A 12,280-nucleotide genomic window follows, 5' to 3' on the forward strand; every position below is an offset into this window, starting at 1 on the left:
CAGAAGAGAAGATACTACAACGTTGCGTTTGTGTTTATTTGCACGTAACCAAAGTTGAAATAAGCTTTACAGTGCACGGTGTGTCCATAGGACACATAACCTAACCTAGCCACTGTTCAGTCGCCCCTCTGTGGGCGACAGTTCAGAATCGAATCGATATTAAAGCTACCTCCACGGAACAGATGTGACATCTGTGGTTCTTGCGACGATGGGCACGACGGTGTTCTGTGTTGTGACGCCTTGTAGGTTTATATTATCCTCCATTTGCTTCTAGATCTTCCAAGTGACATCTTGTCATCAATTTGTCTGACTAAAATTTTGTATTAGTTTGTGATCTTAGCTGATGATTTCTGTTCCTTGAAAATATATCACTACTTCAACGAAAGACATGTTAAATTAGTTCCACAATGGAAGTTAAGTAACAGAGACCTAAGAGCTTTGAAGATTGACCTAGCCACTATATACAATGCTAATGTAGGGTCTTTCCATTGATAATGGAATTGACAGCACACTTCCATTTAGTGTACAAGTGAAGAATGAGTAGAACACTGTTATCTGCATGTCGCCGGTACAACTTCATGGCGCACTGACTAAGCGCAGAAGACATTTTACCGTTAGTTTTAAATATTTTGATTAAGATCTACGTTTCAGGCGACAGTTAAATGACTGACACTTAACCTTAGTGACTCAGACCTGCCTTACAAGACAACTACTTCAACCTCACAGTTGTTTCATACGTATTTTAATTGTGCATCGCAAAATACCTTCAAAGTTTCCTATCATAAGCTGGCCACATTGTTGTTCTTCATTTCTTTAAAGCCCATTTTAATGGTTTCTTTCTAATTCAAATTGTATGTGTATTTCTTGTTTCCTCCTTGGACCGTACGTGTCTCTCTCGTCTTAACTTAGTAACGTATTGAGAGTGAAAAATTAGCAACTCCTTACGTACTTTTTTGTGTTTTATTCCATTTTCTTAGCTTCGAATATTCTCCTCGGTCTGTGTTATTACTTCACGTTGATAGTTTCAAGCCTAGATGAGATTGTGGGTTTGTATGACTTTCTGTGTACGTTTTCTCAAATTTGGGCACTGTGGTTCAAGAATTTACGTTCTCACGATCTGTTCTAATCAGAATCCTTATGCAGTTGTGTAATCTACACCGTCCGAGCTACATGACTAGCCCAACGTAATCTCTTTTATTAATTTTCTCCGTTACCAATATGAGATCTGTAATACTCTAGGTTGTGAAGCGATATGTTCACAAGAAACACTGATAATCACCTACAGGCGTCACAATCGACACGAAAATTATTCGTTCCTCGTTGCTATGGAAGATTAAACGCTTAAAGATACCAACGTTTAATTAACTATAATACATCAGACCTACGTCTCATTTACGTAACCCATAAACTATATGTACTACACATTTCACTTGAATACTAAAAATATTTTCCTCCAAAAAAATGAGTTGCAAATGTTATCATTTGGCGAAGAGTTCTAATCTTTCCGTTACCCTACCTGAAGCGACGGTCCCCAGGCATTACGCAGATGCTCCGCACTATAGACACTTCACTGTTGCGTCTCCAACCGCACCAAGTCACTGAATGGCGTTCCGGGCACGTGCTGTTCCGGTTATAAGCGAGCTGAAGCGTCGCTGAGACTTCCACTGCATACAGTTCGCTCAACGTATCATGACGAGACTTTGAGCAATCGATTTCCAACCGCGGATTTCAAGTGTCCCCACTTAACGTTTTACCAAATGTGAAATTTGATTCTGTAATCCAGTAACAGGTTCTTATCGCAAAGCCGATATTCCAATTTTATTTTCGATTGGAGTGCTAACTGAAACTACCCGAAGCTAATGTGAATCGGGATAACGCTGATAGTTGTTGATTACTGATTGGTGACCGAAGTTCGATCCCCGGCAGAGACAGGAATGTTTGTCTTCGTCACCACAGCTCTGAGTATCTCCCGGTGTCCTATTCGATGGATATCGCCAGCCTTTTCCCAGAGAGCAAAGCGTGAAGTCACCGTTCACTATCGACATCCGATACGGTATTATAGATGAATGCAGTTGTACCACCACTGCCCCACACGTCTTCATGACGAGGTCACAACTATGATAAAAGGTCCGGAGATAGGGATTAGCGCTATCTAGTGGGCCCAACTGTGTAGGAACCTGAAGACGGAGATAGAGTCCCATCTCCGAAACGTCGTTTTACGTTTTATATTTACTAGACGATGGATAATATCCAAGAAAATTTTTATTCGAATGTTATTATCATATTTGCACGGTCAAGAAGCTCCATCTTATGGAACCGCAAGATGTATTACGGTGTTCAGAGCAGCCCGTCATTTGATACTTCATGAGATATTATCAGAATCCATTTCAGTGTTATTTTCCCATCAGCGATGCATTCCGCAGTGTAAGGAAGTTAGTAACATAAAGGAAGTTTGTTTCCATCATGAATATTTTGCAGGACCCTCTACTGCAGGAAGAACAACGTTTCGTATGTGTGTTGGATGCAAGCATTGTCATACTGTTGAAAAGATAATTGATGTAACTAGTGTTACCAACACACAAGGCATCTTCGTATTTAAATGCGAAGGAATCACGATTATGTCAGACTTGAGGACAACTATCGACAGACCTCTGAAGTATAGTGTACAGCGTTGTTAGCTGCTTCGTTTCTTTCCGATAGAAATGTGGAAGAACAGTGGAGACACGATCTGTAAGGGTGAATACGTCATTGTCCTTTAAGCCACTGTTGCTACAGGATATTTTCATATTTTGACAGGTCGCTTCCTTCGTAGTGGCCATAGAGCTATTGTTTAACTGACACCTTTGGAATTCCAAGTTGGACATCATCGTGTGTGGCCGGTACTGCCAACACAAACGCGGAAACAGAGCTGATAACAATTGTCTGAAAGTTGGTAGACATGAAATATATTCTTGATCCCAGACTTTTATAATATCGAGAAAATTGATATTGAGTTTAGTGCGTATGTCTTTCTTTATGGTCGTCGATAAACTATATTATTTAAACACTCTTGTCACAAACAACTACATTAATTGTTGAAAGTTGTCAGCATTGTTCTCAATGCAAGTATTAACTCTGTCGCCTACACTGCAGAATATATTTTCTTGTTGTGTTTTCCCACAAGCACGAACTTAATTTAAATACATTTCATTTTATTTAAATTAAACACAAATAATCGGTACACAACAAGCTGTTTGATACTCGTTTGAAACTTGATATCTATAGAAGTTGGTGTGTTTGGGGCTGCAGGTCGAGAACATTGAAGGCAATCGCTACTTGACGAGAAACGTACCAGAAGCACTGTAGAGCTAGCGACGATCGTGGGAGCACCTGACCATTTTTCAACACAAAACGTAGTTAGTTATTCGTCACAGTTTTGCGTTCAGTAATAACGTTTTGTTGCAATTATACTTATGCTAAACCTTTTCTTTACGACCAACTGCGAACTCTAAAATATCACCAGCTCATCCAAGGGGAATAATAGATATGATTTATGTCGTCTTATCCCCTTTATATTTGAATAAAAAAGTCGAAAACAAAATACAGACGATAGACAAAGTCCAGAAAGACTATTTTACGTATTGTCTTCAATAACCACCAAACCTAACAGCGTATGTCGTAAGTTTTTCGGACTCCGTACGCTCTAAAATTTTTCTGTCTTTCCAGCACACACGCGTTACATTTTTCTATATGTCATTACGAGACATCCTGTTTATGGTAGATTCTATTACTGCACTACTAAGAGACAAGAAAGGGAAGTTCTTGTCAAGCAAAAAGGTTATTTATGCCGCACTAAGAAACGTGGTAGAAGTACACAGTAAGAGAATTCTTTTATTTTCTCCAATTTGGTTTTAATTATCCTTTTGGCTGTGGTTATACTGTAACACATAAAATCACTACTCCGTTGATATAAAGCACCTAAGAATAATGACGATTTGTGATCCAATTTTTATATTCAGGAGGCGTCACAGCTAAGTAACATTTACAGCAGGAGAACACTTAAGTATGGCGATTACTGCATGAACCAGAGGAAAGTTTAGGAGTGCGTGGAAGAACGCAGAGGAACGGAATGAGTGTTGGTGACGAGCCTTTTGGGTGGACATCGACTGTAATTTGGGGTTAAGGAACAGATCTGCCAGCACGTACACGAGATTACCGAGAAATTGGTGCTTTTGGAACTGCCCCTAAAATAAGAATGAGTCAAAGAAAGAACCGGTTCTATATTGGCCGAAGTCCCAGTCCAGTTATCTTTATGGAATCAGGAAAATTGTATAGATCGTTAGATCGGACGCATTAAATAGCATGGCGATACGTGGCAAAATTAGATGTATTTTAACTGCTGTGTGGTTATTTTGTAAAAAATGTAATAAAGTTGTTTTTAGATTTTGTCTTACTTTTGTGAAATAGTTTATTTAGAAGATGAAACAAATGGACCAACATAACATCTTTGTGTTGTGTATTTACTGGGTCCGTTCAGCGCAAAGAATGCTCACGATGATGTTCAATGGCGGACTTTGTAACTACATTTATGAACCTCTGGGGTCTAATGAACAGGGTATTTCTTCACTATTTGAGTAACCTTCAGTGTTTCAAGGCAAAGCTGTAATGTAGACTAGGAAGGAAGCTTGATAAAACGTTCAATAAATGTCTTGCATTCACTTATGCCTGGAATTCTGAATGAACAAAATTCTTGTTTCTATGTGACTTATGTTAGCGTGTTAATAATTTGGCCAGGAAGAGACCGGTCTGCAAACTGAGAAGAGAAATTCTGTGCCCAAAATGTTAAATACTTCTGCAAAAGCCTATGTAGACTGCCGTCTGTCATCTTTGAAGTTAGTTGACCAAAATATTGGTTAAGACGGGCGATGGCTGTAAAGTTTGCAGCGCCATTCAAAGTAGTGCCTCTATCAGATTAATAATAATTTGTACGTATCACCAGATATTTTACGGTGATCAAATGAAAAGGATGTAGATGAGATAGGTAGGGTATCTAAGACGCTTAGTGGAGGTGATAAAAGGAGTAAAAACAGTCGAAAAATATGAAGGTAACAGAATAATTGGGAGACTTAGAATAAGGAGGAGGTACACAGTCTTAAAATGAGTCAGTTTTTGCGTAATATTCAACAGCATGAACAGTTTTTAATTTAGTTGCCGTAAGTTGTCAGCTTGTTAAGTTAATTGTTCGCTAAGTCCATGTTTTAGACTATAGACCTAAGTATTTGATAAATGTCAGTAAGACGAATATAGATCTGAAGATAATAATAATTCATTAAAATTAATATTTGTTAAAAATTACCGTACGTAGTAACTAGCTAGTTTCGCCTGTAATTATAAATAAATATTTTTTGTGAACAAGCTCAAATATTTGCAGACAGAAATTAAGTTTTCTGATTTAGGTAATCCTACTAGGTATTCAAGCTTCTTTTTCTTCATTAAATGCGAAAGATTGTTATTTTTACGCAACAAAATGAAAGCAATCAGCTTGTAAAATGTTTATTATTGACTATGACATTCTGGTAATACATTTTGCTAAAAATGCGTAAGTCATAGATAAGAGACTTATCTGCTTCAAAGCTTAGTCTTTCAGATGTCACAAAACTAGAGATAAAGCAAGCGAAGAGGAAATGCTGTCAACCAGGTTGAAATCTCTTGAACTATATCCTGATAACGCCATTTGACTTGGAATTCAAAAAGTTCAGATGAGCTGTCATACTTAAAATTTAATTTCACAAACGATTAGTACATCAGACATGACATCATCATTTGATTTTTAGACTAAGTCACTGTAGCAACTGAGGCTTAAGTTATTATGTTATCGTGTTGTGTGCGTGTTTGCGTCTCTCCTACTGAGAGAGCTGGGTACAGGGAGGAGGGTAACGGTGGTTTTCGTCTCCCTCTGACGTGTTTGTACGTGGAAACACGTCACAGTTTAGTGATCTGAACTACTGCTTTATATCTGGGAGGTATGTGGTTCTCAAACTTTTCCTCAGGCCGTCCATACGAATACTACGACCGCTTCATTTTACAATGTTCCCAAGTTATCATTTATCATAACTCCTACTGATAACCGATGCAGCTTAAAAATGGTAGTTACATAATTATTACGATGTCCATAATTCTCACAGCAAATAATAAAAGTAATAATTCAGTTCCTTTGTTAAGAAGCGTTTGCCAACAGCAGTACCCAACAACAGATAGCTCTAAATTAAATATCAAAAACTAAAATAAAAAATTAAATGGAATTTATGGATTAAATAGGACCACGCCGTGAAAATTTCCCCTTTAGGGATAAAGTTTTACTTTTAAAACATAAAATAATTGACACTGAATTTTAAAACAAAGACTGAACAGTTTACGTGGTGGAGTGACAATTATTTTGTCCTTGAAGACTTTAATAAAAATGCTTTACCGATAGCGATACTTTATGATAGGTGGTAGGGGCTTCTAAATTTGTACTGTGTACCAGACATTATTGAGACTGTCAAGAGAATGAGATGGGTGGGGCATGCTACACGCATGGCAAAGGTGAGAAATGGATACAGAATTTTAGTCGGAAAACCTAAAGGAAGGCGCAGACATGGACAGACGTTTAATATTAAAAGGCCTGTGAGATAAATGGGAATGGATTCATCTGGCTCGTAATAGATTCCATTGGCGAGCTACAGTAAACACAACAAATGTACTGGTTACAAAAACGTCGTAGAATATATTGACCAACTGATAGAGTGTTAGCTTGTCAAGGAGGACTCTGCTGTATGGAGTGAATTAGTTAGTGTTAGTTATGATGCAGGCAGGGTCCTCCCTTGAAGAGGTGATAATAAGTCAGCCGGTCAAGAAATTCTCTGCTTTTAAGGAATCGAAGATTCGCTACTGTGTATAAAATGGATTGCCACTGTCCACAACCTCAAACCAGAATAATAATTATAACAATAATAATAGTTAATAATAATAATAATAAGAAGAAGAAGAAGAACTGCAGAAGACCGCCATTTTTGAACTTCAAACATAATCCGAAATACGTTTTCATAAAATAAAATTACATAATACATGTAATACATATTAAAAACAATATGTATCCCGGAAATAGCTGCTGCCCTATGTGTCTTAGGGACAAGGACTGTCTCGGGTACATGGAAGTACATACCCCAGAAAGTGGTGAATAGATGGGATAATAATAATAATAATAATAATAATAATCTCAAGAGTTTTAAATGTGTTCTTGTTTGTACTTTGTGTTCTCTGTGTTCAATAATGAAAGCAGATCAGAAAAAAATTAAAGTTGTGGGTTTTCCATGCTTTCACTTCAATGTTTTTATAGTTGTATAATGTTCTTGCTTCAGTACCTCAGTAGGATTTCTGAACGAACATAGTAGATCCTTTATATGTGAAAACGATGATGTGTGTAATACGAATAAGAGAAGTATCTCCGAAGCATTAAAAACGTCATATTCCCAGCACATTTCAGGTCGTATTAAAAAGCGCCCCCCTGTAAGCAAATGGCGGTGGTGACAGCTGGACAAGCCGTGCGACACAAGGGGAAGTCCACCCTTCAGGGTTGCACCCTTCAACCATATTGATCAAGCATACTGATTCTCTCTCGCTCCCCCCTCCCCGTCGCTCTTAGTCTCATTGTTATGCTAATTGGAGCAGTAGACTCGAAGTGAAGCCAGCACGTGGACACAACACTGTGCTCGAATTATCCACAACTGTCTTGTGAAAACTGTACGAGAATATTATTGGTGGAGTTTTAACAAAATCGGTTTACCCTCCCACACCAGGTTTCTATTCTTTGTACTAAAAGAACTGAACGTGGGTCTTTGAAGTGTGGACTTTGGTACTTATCCTCACAGTTTGTGTCTCTAATGTTATCCTGCCACCTACTTCTCGGTTTTCCGAATGGTTTTCCCGTGAAAATTATTTTCGTATTCCTTGTTTATCCCATTATAACCACTCACCCAGTCCATAGCAATTTCTTAGATCAGTGGTATTCAACCTTTTTCGTTCGCGTACCCTCAGATATAATTTCTCTTCAACTTTGTACCAACAAAGTTATTGGTGTATAATCCAAGTTATACATAGTATATAATCTACATCTAAAATAAATTAAATAAATTACATTACTGATTATTCAGTGTTTATCATAAAATAATATATATATTTTTTTAAATTTCACGTACCCCCTAAGATGTCTTCTCGTACCCCGGGGGTACGCGTACCCCAGGTCTTAGATATCCCTATTCTAACACCATAAGTGACTTGTGTAAGTAACGACGTTTCGTGTCATAATTGTAGGGTCTGCTGTCCTAAACTGCTCACTTATTTTATCTTTCCTAGGTCCATATATTTTCAAGAAGGGCTTTATTATCAAGTGGACCATAAACTTTATAACTGTTTATAGAGTGGTCCAAGAAACCAAAGCGATTGTACCAGAAATAAGAATAATTTATGGAGAGAACTATTTATTTTTGCAATATTGCACAGAATTTTTCTTAAGTCGCTATGCTAGCTACTATCGCTAACGGGCCAGTAGTCCATCCCCCAGATTATGAGTGATTAAGGAGCGTTGGTGGAAGGACTCGGAGAAAAACCTGTCTCATTGTCACTTTTTCCACTAAAAATCTCATGTAATTTGCCCTGGTAGCGAATCCGCGCCTCCCCGTATATAAGACGGCGACTAACTGTGGCCTTTCGATTATAATTGCTAGCCGGACGTTTCTTCTTTCTGCCAAAGTTCTTCAGGAGAATGCCATCACAGTGCGGAAGACAGGCTGTGGCTCAGAGTTAGTCAATCAGTGCATGAGTTAGTTACTACGCGGGCCAGTCATGATGATGAAATATTCCAGCTAATCCCGATTAGGAGAATGATTTTACTAATCAATGTACAGGATTATGATGTCGTTTCTTTTTATTTATTTATCTCTCTTTGTACTTTTTTCGTTCTCTTTTTCTACGTGTCTTTTATTTCTTTAATATCCTCCACTCTCTACAGTTCTTTAATTTTATCCTTCTCATTTTTGTTCCTCTATTTCTTTCTTACTAGTTCTCTCAATCTTTCGAAATTTCCTTTTTTCTTTGAAATCTTCTTTTGACTCCTTTTTTATACTTTTCTACTCGTTTTTTTTTTTATTTTCGTCATTTCGTTCACTCTTCTGTCTTAATTTTGCTGTTACTATTTACTTCTTATTCTGCTTTTATCTCTTGTGCTCTCTTTTTATTGTTATATTTTTTAAGTCTCTCCCTGCTTTTCTTACTCTACACACTCCACCTCTCGTTTATTCTTGTATGTTTCCTTTGTACTCAACATACGTCATGTTCCGTTCTTATTTTAAAGCGAAGGCGTATGTTTTTATTCATGCTAATGAATTATGGATTCAGAGACTGTAAATCACCGGTAGCAGCAAAGGTTCCTATAGATGATTTATGGACTCCGAGGTGGAGGGTGAGACCGTTATCAGCGGCACACGAAAGTGTGATCACCTCCCGCTTTGTGATTTACAACCGCGGATTGAGGATGCGCTCTCCTCTAGGGACAGCGAAAGCAAGGATGTGCTGCAGAATTCAGAAGCTTCCAAGGGAAGATCCCTTCACATGCAAACAAACAATTAAAATGGGTTAATTTTTCCAATGTTTTATTTGTGATTTCGTACGCCTAATTGAATTTAATCCTCATTTATTGCTGTCGCAATTGTAGCTAAACAATTAAAATGTAATTTATTTATCCTTCATATAATTGAACACGTAATTCACTTATATAGCTTAAATCTTATACAGGATATCTGTCTGAAATATTTAAACAATTCTTATCTTCAGTATTTGTTAATTGTTGTGTCTCATACCATTCCAACGACACAACGATAAGCACCGAGTTAATATTAGACGTATAGGCTTATTCTTTTGTACCACTAGTCAAGGAATTTACCACTGTTTTATATTACCAGATGGTTTATTGCCGTGTTCATAAAAGCCCGTCAGATGAATGTAGTTCTTTTCTCTTTGTATAATTTTCTCTTCTCTTTCATGCGTGCTACATGCGTCGGTCATCTCATCTCCTTGATTTGATGTTTCTATTTATTACTCCAATTCCTCCAGTTGTTGTCATAATACAAATTTAATGTTATAACTCTGTACTTTCTCCTATTTTATTTATTTATTATTTATTTAGTGATGTGTCTGACGACAGGTCCATATGAACAGGATCCTTCCATCCTTTTCTCGGACTGGGACCTGTTCATATACGTTCTTGGCAGATGATTCAGAAGTGGTTTGCCATTGCCTTCTTCTGTGTGTGAATGGAGTAATTGTTGGGATGCCACGGAGAAACCGGGGAAGCCCCCGGAGGAAAATTCCGTGTTGCCTAGACCACGGCCTTGCCCAACACAAGTTATAAATTCAGGCACCGCCGGGAATCGAACCCGAGACCCCAGGATTACAAGGCCAGCGTTCTAACCGCTAGACCACCGTGGCTTATATATAATCTGTGTTATTTCGTTAAGTATTCATAACGTCGGAAATTGTTTCGCGTAGTTGTTGTAGACTTTAACCACGTCTGTGGGTCTAATATCTGCGAGCCAAAAGTAATTTATTAATTAAATCGATAAAGTTCGCTTTAAAATTCAAGACTATTCGGTCAATACGAATGAAAATGGAATGCGAACATCATTTTGTGATGCAAAAGTCCAATACAGTTCTCCGATGAATCACGCATACAATACCTTCGCATTATGGATTAATTTTATCCAGTTCGTCCAAATATTACATAAAGCTGACTTTTCGGAAACCACCTATACACTTATTATCAGTTATAAGCATTTGGTCTTAGGAGTGAAACAGTAGCGTATGAAAGTAGGTTCTTTGTTTTAATAACCAGATGGGCCTACGCATTATACAAGAATTTGTTCAATTAAGTCACCGTGAAAATTTAAAGTCTAATCTCACTCGTAGCCCGAAAGGTGCATTGAGAAGAAGCTGAAACCGCGTGGTTTCCATAGCTACACAAAGTAACTTAGCACTGTGACGTCTTTGCGTGCTTTCGAAAGCATAATGAGCTGGGTTGCTGAACCTACAGAAGTGCGTTCAGTCGCTTACTTTGATTAACTTGTTGGAGAGAAACACAGCGACTTCACAATGTCCCGATCACTAACTCCGTGGTAGCAGAACCCGCAGGTCCAACACCGTCAACACCAAAGCCCGCCAACGGACACGATCCTGAGCCAATCCGTGTCCCGATTACACTGAATATAATACACTTGATCAATGAGCGGATAAGCGCTTTAGAAATATAAACGTACAGTTTGAACGAACTGAACTTGATTAATTACCATTCAACAGTTTAAAGGACAGTGGTAACTATATATACCACCTAATGTAACATTCAGTGGTTACGATATTCCCTCTTAGTTTATTTATAGGATTCATATTATTCTCAAAATAAAGTCATTACTTTTCCAAACAGTGTTAACCAACTGATCTCTGCAATGGAATGGCAATTTTTTTTTAGGTAGGAACCAAACTTTAAAATTATCTTTACATAAACATCAGAGTGTTTAGAAATATGCTACTCATCCGGATTACGAATCTGATGTTCCCCAGGCCCTGAGTAAGATCGATATCCTGAGTTTTAAGGTTAAAATATTAGAGTACGAGCGATAGGATAAGGTCGGTTTTGCTATGGAAAGTGCTTGAATGTGAACCCTATCCATGCTACTGAGGGAATTTCTTGTGTAGGAATACCAGGCACTTGTGTTCTTTACTGTTTGACAGTGTTGAAGGGAAAATAATGCTTCTGCCTGTGGATTACGTTGTCTGTGGTGCAAAATTATGGAAATCACATAGAAAGATTAAATAAAGATTAAATGGTTAACGCTGTTTAGTCTGAGAATCATACAAACCCACAAACAAATAATGCAAGGTTATTGATTGTAAAGAGGGTGGTATACCACCGAGCTTTAAAGTTTTGACCTAAAAGCACAATTTACAATAGGAGTTTATACAAACTTATTTTTTACATAGGCAGCTATTAGAAGTATAAGGGTAATATGGGTGACGAAGACGTTAAAGTATCAGTGACAGGAAAAGAAGGGAACGAGGTGAATCAACAAAAGAGTCATTATGGAAATTAAGAAAGGTGGGAAAAAGGTTTTAGAAAAGAAACCTTTCCCCATTGAACTTCAGCGAATCTCTTCCACTAGTGACTAGTTGTCAGAATTTCAAAACTAATAAACACGTTTAGTTTCGTAATTAT

General features: G+C 37.7%; 2 protein-coding genes across 6 annotated transcripts in view; one reads left to right on the forward strand and one right to left on the reverse strand.

Annotated features, from left to right (window-relative positions):
- Positions 1–12,280, reverse strand: part of fz2 (frizzled 2) — a 98,233-nt gene that overhangs the window by 63,395 nt on the left and 22,558 nt on the right. The window contains exon 1 of one of the 3 annotated variants that reach the window (XM_087357048.1): positions 1,517–1,609. The exons of the other annotated variants lie outside the window; for them this stretch is intronic. The gene's annotated coding sequence lies outside the window, so the exon portion shown is untranslated. Of the gene's footprint in view, positions 1–1,516; positions 1,610–12,280 lie in introns of those variants that run through there. 3 annotated transcript variants of the gene reach the window in all.
- The window catches only part of LOC110836395 (serine-enriched protein), a 201,857-nt gene that overhangs the window by 62,536 nt on the left and 127,041 nt on the right, over positions 1–12,280 (forward strand). The gene's annotated exons all lie outside the window — the stretch shown is intronic.

Source organism: Zootermopsis nevadensis, unplaced genomic scaffold, assembly GCF_977971745.1.
Source record: "Zootermopsis nevadensis isolate Lab colony 2312 unplaced genomic scaffold, Znev_1.0 Znev_ptg000028l, whole genome shotgun sequence".
Taxonomy (NCBI): domain Eukaryota; kingdom Metazoa; phylum Arthropoda; class Insecta; order Blattodea; family Termopsidae; genus Zootermopsis; species Zootermopsis nevadensis.